The 18,887-nt window shown below is 38.6% G+C and overlaps 1 long non-coding RNA gene across 1 annotated transcript in view; it reads left to right on the top strand.

Moving 5' to 3' along the window:
* Positions 1–9,840, top strand: part of LOC114265290 (uncharacterized) — a 119,585-nt gene extending 109,745 nt beyond the window's left edge. The window contains exon 3 of the long non-coding RNA XR_014341165.1: positions 9,547–9,840. This is a non-coding gene — a long non-coding RNA (uncharacterized LOC114265290). The remainder of the gene's footprint in view (positions 1–9,546) is intronic.
* Positions 9,841–18,887: the final 9,047 nt, after the last annotated feature.

Below are 18,887 nucleotides of genomic sequence, written 5' to 3'. Positions count from 1 at the left end.
GGAAAAAGGAGTTCTTTCGTTCCAACACTACCGAGTATAGTAGCGAGCCTGATCCAATGAAAGCCGATGAGTGGCTGGAACAGATAATCAAGTCCTTTGAGATCTTAGACATCAGGGCGAATGAGTTGCGAGTGGCGTTGGTGGCTTATCAACTGAAGAGGGAGGCCGGGCAATGGTGAAAGTCCGTTAACCATAGGGTTGATCATACTTGGGAAGCATTTGTGCAAGCTTTTCAGGACAAATTCCTCCCTTCCACGGCTAGAGAACGATTAAGGAAACAGTTTGAGCAACTATTACAGTTAGATACACCGGTGGCGGAATATGAAGCGAAATTCACTAGCCTATCTCGTTTTACACCCAAATTGGTAGCTACGAAAAAAAGGAAGTGTCTTGAATTTGAGAAAAGGTTGAGACCAAAGATCTTGATGAAGGTGGTTGGTAACATGATCCGTGACTATGACCATTTAGTCGAAGCTGTAGCTCATGTAGAAATCACAGTAGAGGCCGAGGAGGCAAGACAAAGATCAAAGAGAATAAGACAGTCTGACACTAGAAGTGACACGGGTTCTTCCAAGAGGTGTAGGGGTTCGTCATCATCTTAACAATCATCCATGTAACAAACTAAATCTTCAAGCCATGTGTCGGGTGGGAGTTCAGGAAACATGCCCCGAGTTACCGATGCATGTTATAGGTGTGGCCAGATGGGTCACAAGGCTACAGAGTGTGGGCAGATAGGTGGGGCACGGTCTTAGCCGGTGCGCTCACAAGGTCAACCTCAAAGTAGGAACCAGCAACAATCTTGTTATCAATGTGGCCAACCTAGACATTTAAAGAAGTTTTGTCCACAGAAAGTAGGGGTTCTGGAGATGGCGGGGTCTAGGCAGTCTGAAGGCCCATCGATGAGTCAGGGATAGAGACAATCATATCAGTCGACTCAATCAGGACAAGCATCCAAGACAGTTCAGGGAGCCTCATATGCTCAGTCTACACAACAAACTTATGTTCAGAGGGGTGATGTAGGGGAGCTGAGGTCTTAGGGAAGGGTGTATGCGGGTACTGCTTCTGAACAAGCTACAGGGTCATTAGTTGTGCGAGGTACATTTCTCATCTTCAATACATGGGCTAAGGTGTTGATCAATACTGGGGCTTTGCATTCTTTTATTGCCACGTCATTTGCATCATTGTTGGGATTAGAGAGTAGACAACTACAAGCTTCACTCACAGTAGAATCACCAGTAAGGGGAAAGGTCAATCTGACCCGGGAATGTCAGGGGTGTGTAATCGAGGTAGCAAGTCGACAACTTCTTTTTAATTTTGTAATGTTGGAAATGGCGGGTTTTGATGTTATTCTCGGAATGGATTGGTTGTTCGCGTACCGGGCGACAATAGATTGTTACCGGTGGAGGGTCACAGTGTGTACTATAAGTGGTGATCGTTTTACATTATTGTGGGATAGGTATGATAGATCCTTACCCTCATCATATTATCCTTGTGGCCGAGATCAAATTAATTTCCTTTTAGCAAGCCTTTGGGAAGATGGAAGTGATGTAGTCCGGGATGAATTCCCAAAAGTAGTGCGTGAATATCTCGATGTCTTTCCTAAATATCTCATAGAGTTACCACCTCATAGGGAGGTAGAGTTCACTATAGACTTGTTTTCGGGTACGGCACATATCTCGTTGTCACCGTATAGGTTTGCTCCAACTGAATTAGTTGTTCTGAAAGAACAGTTGCAAGAGTTACTTAGTAAGCACTTTGTACGCGATAGCACGTCACCTTAGGAAGTCTCGGCATTGTTCGCAAAAAAGAATGATGGGTCCTTAAGATTGTGAATAGATTACCGGAAATTGAACCAAGCTATGGTTAAGAATAAATACCCCTTACCAAGAATAGATGGCCTTTTTGACCAACTTAAGGGCTCTTGTTGTTTCTCTAAAATAGATTTGAGGTCGGGTTGCCACCAAATTTGAGTTAGAGAAGAGGACATTCCCAAAACCGCCTTTCGTACCTGATATGGTTATTATGAGTTCTTGGTTATGCCTTTTAGGCTAACCAATGCCCCAGCTACATTCATGGACCTAATGAACCAAATCTTTAGAGAATTCCTTGATACATTTGTAGTGGTCTTTGTAGATGATATTCTTATCTATTCACCTTCTGAAGAAGAGCATGAAGGGCATCTTCGTACAATCTTGCAGCTTCTTAAGGAGCACCGGCTTTATGCTAAGTATGAAAAATGTGAATTTTGGCTTACGGAAGTAAAGTTCTTGGGTCACGTAGTTTTAGGGGATGAAGTTATGGTGGATTCTTCAAAAATAGAAGTTGTGTTAAATTGGGAGCAGCCTAAGAATGTCTTCGAAATTCGAAGCTTTTTGGGCTTGGCTGGTTACTATCGCCGTTTTGTGAAGAACTTTTCTTCTTTAGCATCACCGTTGACCAGATTAACCCGTAAGGGAATAAAGTTTGTTTGGAGCGAAGCATGTGAAAACTCTTTCCAAGAATTAAAGTTTAGATTAACCACCGCACCCATCCCTATCATTCCGAAATGGGGATTAGGTTATACGGTGTATTGTGATGCCTCTAGGGAGGGATTGGGGTGTGTCCTTGTCACGCCCCAAACTCGCCCCTAAAAGTTCGGGCATAACCTAAGCAGAAACGGACACTTAACCTGATATACATAACATATGGGGCTTGAACGGAAGCATTTAACAATATAAATTATCATAAATAAAAGAACTATATCCATTGAGCGACCACTATCATGCCAGGATCACAAACGGAACATAAGGCAAACAAACATACAGTGGCATGCATCTGAGAATTTAGCTATGGACATATACATATACAGACCCAGTCCTTATAATTGGGCGTAACAAAAACAATAAGAAGTAAAAAGATTATATACACTACAACCTTAGACAAACAATCAGGGTACAAAACCAAAAGCTTAGCAGAACTCCATAAAATGGTTGCCTTCACTTAAGTGCCTGGACACTCCGGGGTTGACAAAAGAGGAACGGATGCCACGGGTTTTGACTGACCTCCAGATGGAGTGCCTACAGAATAAACATAACACAGGGTGAGTCAAGCTCAGTGAATAGTAGTACGTAAACAATTTAATGATTAACTTGAATTATAATGTACAAACATAAGTGCAGAGAACACATAGTTAACTTAATCTTGTAATTATTTCCAGAATGGTCTTAGGCTTAAACTTTAAACATAATGGCTTGAAACATAACATCTTGAGGCATAATGGTTGTAAGCCCTTGAATAGAGTGGCGTAAAGCCCTTGAACATTGTGGCGCGAAGCCCTTAAACATAGTGGCATCAAGCCCTTGGATAATTTGGCGTTAAGCCCTTGAACATACTGGTATGAATTCAAGAGGTGTCTCACACGGATTCTAGAGGTGACTCACAACGTAGCACTTAGTTCTGCGTAGCACTTTGCTTCATATCATAACAACTTATACAGAATGGCCATAGGCCTTATAACTTTCACATGTGTATGGATTCAAGAGGTGGCTCGTACGAATTCTAGAAGTGGCTCGCCTTGCAGTACTTAGTTTCGTACAGCACTTTGTTCCATATTAGAAATACAGAATGGCCTTTGGCCCAGATTGGCTTTAAGCCTAGTTCATGTATGTATGGACTCAAGAGGTGACTCGCACGGATTCTAGAGGTGACTCGCATTGCAGCACTTAGTTCCGTACAGCACTTTGTTCCATACCCAAAATAGGTCGTGAAGACCAAATAATTCATATTATGTCAGTGCATAACATAAACAGAACGGATAAACAAAAACAAGGTCATACATGTTCTTAATTAAGCTTGAATCATAACAGAAATCAGAATTCATGTTTGACTATACATGGTACATTCAATAGCGCTAATAAATCAATATAATACCTTTTAGTTCCGCAGAGGGACTTCCAGTAATACCTGAACCACGGTATTATTACCCTCGGGCAAGGGCCTTGTGCTAAAGATGCCCTGAATACTTTGATATATAAGGACAGTCATTTACTGGTTCAAAACATACATATCAGAAAATAAAGCATTTATTGTTATATCGTTATCATCGTCATCACAGTACGCTTAACAGAGACAGAGCAATATACTTTCTAACGTGGTTTACATAATGATGATAAACCTTTACATTCATGTCGTAGATTATAAACGACTTCAGGTCTCTTAGTAGCAAAATAGCATGCTCTCATATTCATACCGTAAGGTGAATCAATATTATTGATACTCAATTCCTGACATTTAAGGCAACCCATGGTTCTATCTGATTTTTATTTCGTTCCTTTCTAAGCAAATTTCTATGTCATGAAACATGTGTCGAACCAAATAAGATTATAAGAGTCCCTGATAGGACGTTCAAATATCATATCTCCATTAAGCGGAGTTTATAGTCATAATTTCTTCCCGTTAACTACTTGCATAGTTTTAATACTTCTTGTACGGAGTCTTAGGTAATTTACAGGCTATAGCACATTAATAATAACCATTAACCATAAACAGAATGCAGAGGAATTCCAGAGTCATACCGAGGTACACATCATCTTTCAATGTTCTCACCGATCTTCAAACAACGTAAATGTTAACGTAATTGCTTATGTAAAACAGAACGTTAAGAATAGAATGGTTAACGGTAAGTAAACGTACGATTACAGTACTACTACTCACAGTGTTGAGGCGGAGCACTACTTCCCCCTGAAGCGTGTCCTATACACATACAAAGTTCACAAATTAACTTCCTTCTTTCCTTGTTAAATTACTTCCTGACTCATTACGTTTCGAATGAATTTACTGCCATCTTAAGATCATCAGAAAAATATTTTAAAAATATCAGAGGGTCGAGCACGTGAAATGGAGCCGAACATTTTTTTCAGCTTGGGCCGCACGTGCGGCTGTGAGCCCCGCACGTGCGGCAATCTGGACAGAAAGTAGTTCGAAATTCAGACAAAATCCCATTTTTTGGTGAGTATTCTTAAGGCTCAAATAGGTCCTTTAATTGATGAAGTATGGTTCAAAAATCATGTACATAAACATCATAACACATAACAATCTCAACATAACTTGGGTCTTGATCTTCACTACTACACTATAATTCATTTTCTATAACATCTAAACACACACATAGATCCATTACACACATAATTGGATGCAAATATGTAGAACTAAGAATAGAATGCAATTTCCTTTACATGGTTCCAATTAACACCATTAATTAAATGATGAAAACACCTATTCAAACCCCAACTTATGTGAATACCCAAGAAATTCTTACCCATATTCGAGAGAGGAGTTAATTAAAGTATAATCAACATACCTTGAGCTTTTAAATCCCTCAAACCTTCTCAATCTTTTCCTTGGAAGACTTCTCTTCTTTCTTCCTCATTCTCCTCTCCTAACCCTCTCAGGAGATATTTTAGTTTTTAGGTTCAAAGTCAAATGACTTAAGCATACATATCTATTATGTCAAATGGCTAAAGCATTCATTATATATATAAGAATTGAATAGGACAAAACTGATTCAGTTTAATCACTCCGAATTGAAATTTCACAAAAATGCTTATCATGGCTTAAAAATCATGCTGATCTCAAATATAAAATTAATTTCGAATTATTGATCTCCTAAGGCTTTCAATTCCTGATCCAACCATTTTAATTGTGACAGATATGTTTTCTTATTAAACAGATATAAATCTATAAACATAAAGTTTACTTAATTACACCTAATTCTACATGGAGTTTCACAATAAGCATATAAAGGCACAAATTCAGGGACTGGAAGTATACCAGAATCATAAACAAAGGTCGGGTTATTACAGTCCTTATGCAAGAAAGAAGGGTAGTAACATATGGGTCGCGTCAACTAAAGACTCATGAAGGAAACTACCTTACTCACGATCTAGAACTCGTCGCCGTTGTTTTCGCCTTGAAGTTGTGGAGACACTACCTCTACGGTGAGAAATTTGAAGTCTTTTCTGACCACAAAAGCCTCAAATACCTATTTTCCCAAAAGGACTTAAACCTACAGCAGCGGAGGTGGATGGAGTTCCTGGAAGACTATGATTTTGAGATACACTACCATCCCGATAAGGCCAATGTGGCAGCAGATGCTTTGAGTAGAAAGTCGATGAGTACAATAGCCAACTTGGCAATGAATGAATGGAAGATGTTGGGAGATGTCAATGAGTATTCTCTGTGGCTCGGTGAATCTTCAAAACAAGCAACCCTCTTTACCACCATCGTACAACCGACTCTTGTTGCAAGAGTAATTGAAGCTCAACTGGGTGATCCAGAAGTGGAGACCATTAAACGGAGAATTCAACTAGAAAAGGAAGAAAAGGGTTTAAATGTTCATAAAGACTCTAGTGTTCGTTACGTTTACCGGTTGTTCGTGCCCGAATCCATGAGAAATGAAGTTTTGAAAGACTTTCGTCATTCTCGTCTCGCAGTGCACCCGGGGGGCACCAAAATGTATCATGATCTAAGCTGCCAATTTTGGTGGAAGGGTATGAAAAAGGACGTAGCCTCTTTTGTGTCCAAGTGTTTAACCTGTCAACAAGTTAGGCGGAATACCAAAGACCGGCTGGACTATTGCAACCCCTTCTAGTTGCCAAATGAAAGTGGGAATACGTCAACATGGATTTTGTTGCTGGTCTCCCTATGACTCAGAGAAGTAACGATGCAGTGTGGGTGATTGTTGATAAACTTACTAAATCAGCTCATTTTCTCGCCATGAGTATGGGGGACTCCGTAGAATTTTTAGCCGAACTCTAAATTCATGAGATTGTCCGCCTCCACGGAGTACCAATCAGTATAGTATCTGATACAGACCCTCGTTTTACAGCCAGGTTGTGGCAGAGTCTTCAAAGCGCCTTGGGAACTCAACTGAACTTTAGTACTACATATCACCCCCAAACTGACAAGCAATCCGAATGTGTTATTCAGATTTTACAAGATATGTTGAGGGCTTGCACGTTAGATTTTAAAGGGTCATGGGAGAAGCATTTACCCCTGGTTAAATTTGCGTATAATAACAGCTTCCAAGCAAGTATTGGAATGGCACCCTTTGAGGCATTGTATTGGCGTCCATGTAGGTCACCGGTATGTTGGACTGAAGTGGGAGATTCACCTTTGTTAGGCCCAGATCTAGTCCGTGAAACCACCGAGAAAATAGCCCTTATTCAGAAAAGGTTAGTCACTGCTCAAGATTGACAAAAGAATTATGCAGACAGGAGGAGACGACCCTTATCCTTTGAGATCGGCGATCATGTGTTTCTGAAGATCTCCCCTAGCAAAGGGTTGATGAGGTTTGGCCGAAGTGGAAAATTATCACCAAGGTTTATTGGTCCCTTTGACGTCATCGAACGAGTTGGGGAAGTGGCGTACCGTCTTGCATTACCTCCTCAGCTCTCAAGAGTCCATAATGTATTTCATGTGTCTATGCTCCGTAAGTATGAACCTGACCCCTCTCATGTGTTAGATTGGACAGAAATTGAAGTAAACGATGATGTATCATATGAGGAGAAGCCAATCCAAATTCTTAATACACGAGAACAAGTGTTGAGAGGTAAGGTGATTCCACTAGTGAAAGTATTGTGGTATCATCATGGCGTGGAGGAAGCGACATGGGAACGAGAAGCCGAAGTCCGTGAAAAATACCCTGAATTATTCTCAAACCTATGATGTATTAATTTTCTTACTTTTCTTGGGTATTTAGTGGGGTTAAACGTGGGCTATAAGTTTTATTCTCGACCTTGGGTTGAACTAACCTCATGTTTAAATTAGAGACAATGGTGGAACTATAAATGTATTAGCATTGCCTTGATTAGTGAATGTATGGAAAGTAAGCAAATTCTTGTGGGTATTTTTCTACTATTATTTATGTGTCCAAGTGGAGGTGTATGTATATGTTCATGCGTGCTGAAAGCCTGAATATGTGCACTTTTATCTGTTTAGTTGATATTGCCTTTTGTTGCATCAGGTGGGAGGTAGAAAATAATTTTGAGGGCGAAATTTCCTAAGAGGGAGAGATTGTGACATTTTTTTTTTAGGTTCGCTCGAGCGGGGAATCCGCCGCTCAAGCATGGATTTGTTGCTCCCAGAACATCGTTACATTTCAGGCATGTCCACTCGAGCGTAGGATGTCACGCTCAAGCGTGAAATGCTAGCATCCAATAATTATACTGTAGCTCTACAGAAACCTTTGAGACTCTTCTTTCTCCGCTCGAGCGGGGAAGTCGTCGCTTGAGCGGGCCTTCTTGATCGTGTCTGGACACTCAAGCGTGGGAAGTCATGCTCGAGCGGGGAACACGATGACAGCTTTTTAAACACAGCAATTCTATATCATTTTCACACCTTCCTTTTTCTGTTCTTGATCTCATCTCCCTTCCTCTCTTGGAAACCCTAAATTCCTATCATCCAACACCTCTCCTACCATAGAAATCCACCCGAAACCACTTGCTAGGAGCGAAATACACTTAAGGATCATCATTTTCTATCGATTAGATCGTGCGTTTGCAGTAGAACCATGAAGAAGCTTGGATTTTGGCCTGTCATTTGAGGTAGGGATACCTTTATCTTTGTATTTCCTCTTTATTGATGGGATTTCATGGCAATGTATGTGATGTGTTAATAAATTTGGGGATTTCATTGGCTTAAACCTTTACTACATATATCTAAGCTCTTGTTTTACAATTTGTTTGAAATTTCTCAATTTTCTTCTCTAATCACTAATGTAATGTTGTTAAAACCTAGATTGTTGACAAGAGAGAGAAAACCCCCAAAATTTATAAAACTCCAAGTTTTATTTGGATAGGAATTACATGATATAATGGACTTTTCCTTGATTCATGGAAATTGAGGAAGAATGAAGAGAAGAAATGTGGGAATTGATGTAGTTAAAGAAATGGCTACTGAAAGGTTATTGTTTGTTAGGTTTTGTGTGATGGTTATTTATGATAATGTTGAATGTTGTACTGTGGAATTGGAATGTGATTGAATTATTAAAAATGCATGAGTCCATGTGTGGGTTGGTGATGTCTAAGAGTGGTGTTATGTTGGTACCCGCGAGGGGAGTTTAAAAAGGTGCCCAAATGCCATGTCTAGGCTTATCGCTGGACGAATGAGGGAAAAAGTTGTTGGGTGTCCACACAATCCCGCCATATAGTAGCCGACGAATGTGGAAAAACGGATGATTTTCTAGGGTGCCACTTCCCGCCGTATAGTAGCCAGCGAACGTGGGGGTTGTCATCGGAAATAATAGGGTTATTTTCAGTTGGACTCAAGTAGAAAATGCGTGGTTTGATTTCTATAGTTGTAGATACTAAATTGTGTACATGATGATGTTAGTAGCACTTGTCATATTACATTATAGTGTTCCTTTATGATTCATTGATGGCTTCTTGTGACAATAAACCTTATTGTGATGTTATGTCTCATAGATGCCATAATCTTGTTCAAAGGATTAGATACGTGGATAAATGTATTCCTACTGGGCATATGGCTCAACCCTAATTTGTTTTTTAGGAATCGAAGAAGGTCAACCTCGTTGAAGGATTGGCGCAAGCACCAACCTTGTTTTCTTTTGGGGAGCTAATTGAAGTCTAGGGCTTTTAGTTGTTTTGCATTTATTTTGGGAATTATGTAACAGAACTATCTTTTGTATTTGTAATGTTGTACGCCCAAGGGGTTTATATTTTGTTAAGTTATCTAGCTCACCGAACTGAGAGAAGACTTTGAACATCATGGAAATGTACCATATGAAGTGTAGACACTCAACTTTTAGTTCAATGGGAAAGATATGACCTTTTTGGGATTTTATGATCATGTTAATAGTGTGTATAACAGGGTGAATTTACAGGGCGTTACATTTTGGGTGTTTTCAAAACCTTATTTTCCTTTGGAAAGTTTGAAATAAGTTTGGAGACTTTCTCCCGCATTGGAAAGAGAGGAAAACATGGAGCATTTAATAAAGTGCTACATGGAATATTGCTTTGAATATGGAATTGTGGAATGGATGCTAGTGTGCATGCACTCACACCACTAGGATGTCCGCACACGCACACGCACGCGCGCGCGCGTGCCTTTGGTAGTGTGGCGTTTGATAGTGCACTTTGCACTTGCTAGGCACCATGAGGGCGCCTTCCAATTTGCATCGGACAAGTTAGAACGATGATGTGGATTCAATGTGGCATGGGTGACGTGGAAGACGGTCAGCTCCGCATGGCAGTGATGTGGCGTCCGTTGGCGATGAGTCAACCAATCAATCAAACGGTTGCGTATCCGATCTAGAGCAGTTTGATCATAACCGTTGATTGGAGATGTGCGCGATCGTATGAATGAAATGGCACTCGATCATGATTAGGTATGAGCAATCAAGGCATCTATTCGGTGTGAGAGAGATCTGCACAATAGATCATTGATCCAACAGTCATATCTGATTGGATGCGATCAAGGGACATGATCATTCGATCAAATGCATCAAGGCCTATAAATAGGCTGCGAAATCAACCATTTTAATCCATCGAAAAATCCATAAAAAATTCTTGCAATACTTGTTCTCTCTCCGTCTTGATTTAGAGTTTTCGATCAAGAGCTACTTAAACAAGTTTCTGTTTTTCTTACTAGTAATCAAATTCTACAGAGTTGATTATCAGTTTCTTGGTTTTCTTGATAATGTCAAGAGTATTTTGATCTATTGTCGTTAGTGCAGACGCCAATAGATTTGATCTTTAGATCATACTTCATTGTATCCTGTAGGTGAATTTGCTGTAATCCCCTACACACCTTTTGGTGGGTACAAATATTATCTTTAGGAAAGCGACTAAGTAACGTAACTTGAAGCACCAAATTTCTATTCTACGTAGACAAGATTATCGCCAAGTTTTGAAGACTTGAAGACCGCCAACTGAAGAATTCAAGACGAATTGTTCCAATATAAGGTAGATTATTTTGTTATGATTGGTGGATACCAACATAAAAGCCGTAGTAAATTTTTTTTTAATCAGCAAAAAAATATTATATTAATGAAATTGAAAAGGTGCAAAGAGACAAAGCCAAGGTGTTAAAGCTGCATCATAACTTAAAAAAGGGTCGATACGAGTGCTTTTTAGGTTGGTGGCAAGGGTCAAGGTTGCTGAAGAAAGAAATGGTGATTCGGGAGGTTATTCATTTTGTGATAATGTGGACCATATGGACTCTGAGAAATGAATGCTTATTCAATGGTGCATAACCTGATTGGGAAGCTACAATGGATTTAATCAAGATTCGAGTCACTTTGTGGGTCAAGTTCAAGAATAATTTCTCAGAATTCAGCATCGATGACATTTTTTTTTTTTTTGCTTGCAACTTGTGCTTAACAGGGGCTTATGGTGGGGAATTTGATTTCTGCAACTTCATCAATGTGTTCAAATGGTTTAGGTGAGTTTGTCTCCCCATTGCTGCTAAGATAGCTTTGGATCCACCAATGATTGTTTCAAGATGTGGATGCTGTTAGAGTTTTCTACAATGGTTGTGGCCGCTTTTTGTGTTATTCTGTGATTTTTTCTTTGGTTTGGTTTATCTTGTAAAATTTGACTTTGATGCTGGATGCACTTACCTTTCTTTTTATTGATGCTGGTTTTTAGAGTTTTTCTATGTACATTAAATTTTCATCAGCAAAAAAAAAAAAAAAATCATCAGTAAATTTTTTTGCTGCTTTAAAAAAAACAACTTTAGGAACATATCTTAACTAGATCATTACACTAACTCAAAGCAAAATCACATGCAAACACGTAGGAAAACACCCAACCGTTGACGAGAAACCAACTAAAAGCAAAAAATAAATAAATAAACCGACCATAACAACCAAATTATGATTGCCAAGCATCGGCACAATTATGTACGCCCACTAATTAATCATAGTTTAACATCAACACTAGAACAACACCCATACAACCAATAATTTAACAAACACTTAACACAAAATTGAATCTAACTTTTATCAGTTTTTCTTTTTTTTAACAAACATTTTTTACACATCTTGTACTGTGATGCTCAAGATAGTGAATTAATTACATGAGAACACAAATTTTGAATAAATAAATCAAAGAATACAACTCTATTGGAGCACCCACAGACTAAAAGATTTAATACAAATCTCACTTTTATACCTTTTTGTCATATAACACACTTTAACAAATAATTTTTTAGCACATACAATGTTAATGGTCTAAGAGACAAATTTTGAATTTTATGACTTTTTGTTATATAACACACTTTAACAAATATTTTTAACACATCCAGTGTGAATGCTTCAAGAGTCCAGGAGATTGAGGTTTGGAGTGTCGTTTGCTTTGTTGCTTTTACTTGGATGCTTAGCTTGAATTCAAAGCCATCCAAATTCTTCGTCCATTTGCCTCTTTTCAGATTGGAGCCTTGCTAGTCAACCCGGAATTGTTATGATACATAAAAATGAAAAATAAAATATTTGAGAAAAAAGACAATTAAATATAAATGGAGAGGCAAATGGAATTACCAGCCTAGTAGAACAATTGGATGTGCAGCTTCATTGATGGGCTTATGAAACAAATCACAAGCAAGACCATCAATCTCGGTCATCTTTAAGTGATCAATCCTTAGAATGATCTAGTTCAATTTCAGCAACAAAAAAAGTATCAAAAATCAATCACAATCAAAGAAATATATGTAGAGATCCATACCAACATTCTGGTAAAATCGCTTATTCGCTAATTTCATTGATGGAATTTTTGAGACTCTATATTCATCTTCATCTTCATATTTCCCTCTGTTGATGATGCTACTCGTCATCTTAGCAACCTCGGTTAGGTTGGGTTGGGTTTGGTTGGAATGACTATTCTTGCATTGTATAGAAACACATTCGTCGGTATTTCTCTGCCTTGCTTTTTTCACAAAAAAGGTAGCCATTTAAGATTTAGTAAATACTCATAAATGTCAGTAAAGACTCATTAATATTGTGAGCTTATCATAATAATAAAATATATATTTAAATAAAATGATTTTAAATTTAGTAAAATTCCTTGGAAAAATGTTTTGAAAAGTGCCTCATGGATTTTTCTTTTTTGTTAAGTTATGTACAAAATTAGTTTTTATTGTCTAATTGGGACAGAGATGGTATGTTTTAAATCACATCAGAACAAGGACGTAATATGCATGCTTAACATGCATTAAGTTTGAGATGATGATAAGATTTGGTCATCGGGCAAAAAATAAAGATTTTTAAAAAAATTCAATTTAGATTATTTATTTTTACACTTTTTTATGCCGGTAATGATAATGGATCGAAGTTAGTTGTATAATTTAACAACATTTGTAAAAACATCAGTTATAAGTGACAACAATTGTTTGTTAAACGTTATAAAAATAATATGACATTTATTAACATAGAAACACATATAGGTGTTTAATATAATAATTTTTAAATTTTGAGATACAAAATCACAACTATACATTTGCATAGACACGTCACCTTCACCCACCCAATTTAAGTTTTTGGCAACTAGTCATAAAGACTCATAATCTTAGGCAAGCATTAATTATATATAATTAACTAAATATCACATTAAATTCTCATGTAACCGCACAATTAATGAAATCTCAAAATAAAATAAAATAATAATAAATAAATGATGACTTACGAAAAATCAAGGTCGCTACAGAACCGCTCAGTGAACTTATCCACCCACTGTTTCTAGCTATCGATCGATCCCACCGAAAGTTTGTCATACCAAGTACAAGCCATTCTACCCAGACTGGAAGCAAAAATTCTATACATTAGTGCTTTGTTTTTGTTCCAGAGGGCCATGGCATGGCGATAATGACACAAGTGGTCCAGGGCTGACCTCCTGTCATGTAACTTAAATTTTTCGATACTAAACTTTTTCAGCTGATCTGCTGAGGAGATCCTCTTTGTGAATGGTGATATTAGCAGGACATGCCTCCTATCGATTGCTTTGAAGGCAATCCCCTCAGAGGACCTCCGACCAGGATTCTAGGCTTTTGGATCTAGCTGGGTACCTTCCTTAATTTGCTGCATAGCTATCCTCTGCAGGTCCCTACTGCTAGTGGCCTTGTAACTCGCAGTCTTGTGGTTTAGTTTGCAGCGCGTGGATTGGTCTGTCCAGCTATTTCCACAATCGATCTAGAATGTGGTTTGCCCTCTCTTGTCTTATGATGTTGATAAATGCCCTCATGTTTTCTATAGAAAAGTCACAGCTCTGGGCTGGCCCCAACCTCCTAGGGTGTTTCCCTTATGTAACTTCCTTTCTACAGAGAAAAGACCTCACATCATCTGAACAAGCGTAGTCCTCCGATTGGACGCCTTCTCGTTTAGAGGATGACAAGTGGTGCTCTTCAAAGCAAGGTAGACTACTCGCCACATAGATAATTTTGCCCATTTTATGAGTTAGCACAAGCCTTGGATTTACCTCAGTGCACGATCTCCCCTTAGAACGTTGAGGGAACCTTTTCTAGGAGGCATGAGCCTCCCTCACCCAGCTCTTGGTGTACTGGTGGTTGGCTTTGGGCCTACTTCAAGGTTCTGACCTGGTCCGTAAGTTCCTTAAGCTGTTGGTTCATGATGTTTATAGTTTGGTCACAGCTAGCCAACTCTTGTACCCAGTTATTGCTTTTGGAATTTTCAATAGCGAGTGTAAATCATAAAGCATTATAAATTAACGCAACGGATAAAAATAATTCAAATCATACCTTAATGACTCAACCTCGTGGGTAAATCATGTGCTTCTAAAAACTGATCAGTCAACGAACCCAGTAGTGAAGTGATACTACAAAACGAGTATCACCCACACAAGTCACAGTGCAAAATGGCTTGATCGTTGTTTTCTGGGAGAGAGTCAGAGAGAGAGTTTGGGAAAAAAGGTTATGGGTAAAAACCACATAACGTATATCTGATATACGTATATCTTTAGATTAACCATATAATCTGATATATAACCAATATCTATCTATCCATCTATCCATATCTATTGATATGATAGATATAGATATCCTGAATGGTTATCCAAATAAGTTTTGAATTCAAATTCAAACTTACATGGATAAGGTTCAAAAGGTTCAGGTTCAAAAGGTTCTAAGGGTCATGCCACATGGGCGCCCAATTTCTAACATCTCTCACTCGGACATGAGTTGGCATGACATTGCCACATCTCTATCTCAATCTCTCCAAAAAATAAACAATCTCATACTAGCCACTGCACCGTGCGACTGTTGAGAACACCTGCATGTGAGAGCTCTATACTAGAAACTCAAAATGAGCCAACATAGAGACATCAACCCAAAAAGAAGAGAAAGAGTGTCTCATATACCCCAGACCCATCTAATTACACCGGTCCAAAAAACATCTCTAATCCCTCAAAAGAGCATGTTTGACCCTCTCAATTCTTGCAATATATTCACACTCAATCCGCTTCTCATACAGAGCGATGTGAGTTGCCGGCAGTGAATATACAACAGTGGTTTAATACTAGATGATCTTCCCTTTCCCCTCATGTCATTTAGTTTAGGATTGACCACTTTCCCAGTGATGTCCCTTAAGGCCGAATCATACATGACCGCAGGCAACATACCAAAGTAGCAGAACATCAACCCCTTACCTTATGACATAGTCAAAAGTCACAAAAGGGTACATAAATGAAAGTCATATCAATAATGACACTAAGACTCACACGGTGAGGAAACAGGGATCCATTCTCTCACCTCATTACTCAGTCGCCAAGCACATATAGTATGAATACATGTTACGGTAGAGTAACTCTTCCAAAAGAGTGATGTCATCCTCGATACACCGTACAGATATAAGTCTAGTCGCTTTCTAGCGCCTAACTCGAATTCTCTATTTGCTCGCCTTCTAGGTGCCAAATGAGATCTCGCATCTGGCTAATCATAACAGGCACAACATGGAAAGTGGGTACTAATATCTATGTTTGATCCTTAACACGACCTCATCTTGGTTGTAACCAAGGCGACATATATAGTGGATTATTTAAGCCTCTCTTGGCTCCAAATAAAAATAAACCACTAGTCTCATCCTTGCTCACTCCCAAGCGCCAAGGGCGATTGCTCGTGTGAGTGAGCCAATCTTGCCTGCTGACATCATCATCTGCTAATCATTATGACACTAACCATAATAGTGTCAACATCCCATCATCTCATAACAAATAAGTGATCGATTAAGAAAAATTTGACCACAGCTTGCGCAATTCTAAATTCCAAGCATAACCCTTATCAGCACCTCTTGCGATAAGCATATTCAACATAATCCACCATTTGCGCCTCATATGAAGTGGTTCAAGATCACTACCTCTTGCGCAATTACCTCTCTAAAGATATTTTGGTGACCAATTTGCATTCATTCTGGATGCGCCCAACTAGCGCATTGAATCTTACAAGAAGCAAATTAATATACTACTAGTAAAGCATGTTATCCACAATCTAATGAGCATGGTCAATGTCTAAATAACTCAGTTGACCATTTACCAAAGATAACACTTATCATGTCAAATATTCCCACATAGCGTACGTCAAGCTCCCACAACAAAAAAGATCAAGGAATATAGGTCATCTGTTTCTCCCAAAGACAATCCGACGATTCACTCAATAGCTAAGGCTCTGGCTTTTACCGATAGGTAAGTCAATGGATTTGCAATTTTACATCTAGAATCATTCTAGGATATTCTCTATGTAAGTCATCGAAGACAAACCGAGAATTTTCCTAAAACAATTCCTAAGGATCGTACATCCGAGCATATAAATTACATCACCCATGTCCATCATATCTAAAATAGAGGACTGCCCACCCTAGGTGGCGACAACCTTATAAATTCCTAGCTCATAATGACTAAGTAAGGAAAAACTTCTTTTGGACCATTGATCATGCCTCAGTGGTCTTCATCGATCATCATTGGCCTATCATGGCTTGACGAAATCTAAGAACCACTATTTGGATAATTGTTTTAGGCTGTAAAAGATTTATTGGAATTAGCAACCTTTTTGCGCTTCTAACTTTTCACCATAAAAGCAGAAGGTAAATCCCTACGGATCTACTTATCCAATTCTCTAACGAGAAAGTTAGGTCACAATGTCCACAAATCAATGTTCCGAACTTATGTCAATCATAGCCTAAGTCAAAATAACCTCACTCCCCAGGAGGAAGTCTTCTCATGGTCTACACTTTCCTCAATGGTGCGACTTTTTGGTATCTAGCAAGCCTTATGCCTCAACAATGACTATCTAAATTACGCATAACTTTATAACAGTTTTGCGTCATAATGGAAAGTCAACCAAATTATAAAAATGGTTAATTCTCAAAGACTTTGTCTTAAACTGCACAACATTGATCCACTTTCTAAAAATAGAGGACTAGAGCCTTAGGCATTATCCTAGGCTCTTTATCATCTTGCGGAGCAATCATGAATGTTTCCCTCTCAATCACCCAATGATGACATGAAAAATTTTCACATTCGCTACCACACAACTAAGAATGTAGAGTATTCTTCTCTAATAGAGTAATCCATTAGTAGGCACATCGCTCCCACTGTTCCTAGGATATTGGAAATTTATTTCCATTCTCAACTAGGCTACATAGAGCGCTATGCTTAGAATTCTCTATCTTATAGAGTTCCAAAAACTCTATTCACGTCACTTTTACTAATAAAACTTTATGCGACTTAGTTACACTACCAAAAAGCTGCTTACCTATATGCACATGACCCGGAGGGTTTACATTATCGCATACAATAATGCGCCACACGACCCTTTGTGTTTACAAGACAGCATACAATAATGCACTATAGAACCCTAGGTCTTAACTTCGCAATCTTATGAGAAGTAAAATAAAGATAAGCTGCTTAACGGTTACAGATCGCCCATAGATGGCTCTCCGCTAACCCATTACTCAAATGGAGTGTAAAATCTGATATGGAGGGCACTTAGTTAGGGATATAGGCAACAAACTAGTGCAATTCCCAATTGGGAAACATTTTGCGCCATTATCCACCTAACATTAACAATATTTAATTCATTATCTCTACTACACCATTGTGTTGTTGAGTACTAGGAATAATCAATTTTCTAAGCATCTATCTCTCTTCACAGAGTTTTCTAAAATAACTCAAATAGATACTCGTCACCTTGGTCAAAACTAAAGGCACAAAAGCTATTATCTCATTGATCTCAACCTCATATGTGCTATGTCAAAAATCATCTCAAAACTTTTGACTCATGGGAGATCAAATAGTCTTGACTCAGATGCGTATCGTAATCTATAAATGTGTCGAGATTGAGGCTTAGCTATCATACCCTTACACATATCTAGTCACAAATATCATAGTGGACTAAATGCACCAATACAAATGACCTTCTATGGCTTTCCTACTTACTCGTGCGCAACCATTGCGAACAAAGTTACACATTCACATGAGAGCAGGATGTCATAAGCGAGTGGGCCCGAGAAGGCCTACTCAAACCATCGTGTCATCATCTCATTAATGTGATTAAGTATAATAAGCCACTGGTTCATGACCAATGTCATAAACTAATTCCAATCATCTTAATGTGTGAGTTCCCGAAGACAAGTTTAAAAGGTTTAGGCCCAACTAGGTAATGACTCACAACTAATTCATATTCACTAGATCATAAAAGGATGTCATGGAGATATCAAGTGCGCCTAAGTCGCAAATTCAACTAGTAAGTGCTAATCCTCTGCACCTTCAAGTCAATTTTATTCTCCATACACTTTACTGTATCTAGTTGAAAGATGACGATACTCTTCTTGCCATATCTATTTCTCCCTTTATAGTTACTTGCAATTAATTCTACCATCCACAAGAAGG

This window comes from Camellia sinensis, chromosome 9 (genome assembly GCF_055761805.1).
Source record: "Camellia sinensis isolate YWXY chromosome 9, ASM5576180v1, whole genome shotgun sequence".
In the NCBI taxonomy this organism is placed as follows: Eukaryota; Viridiplantae; Streptophyta; class Magnoliopsida; order Ericales; family Theaceae; genus Camellia; species Camellia sinensis.
The sequence above is the reverse complement of the archived record's forward strand: the minus strand, read 5'-3'. Positions and strand labels throughout refer to the sequence as shown.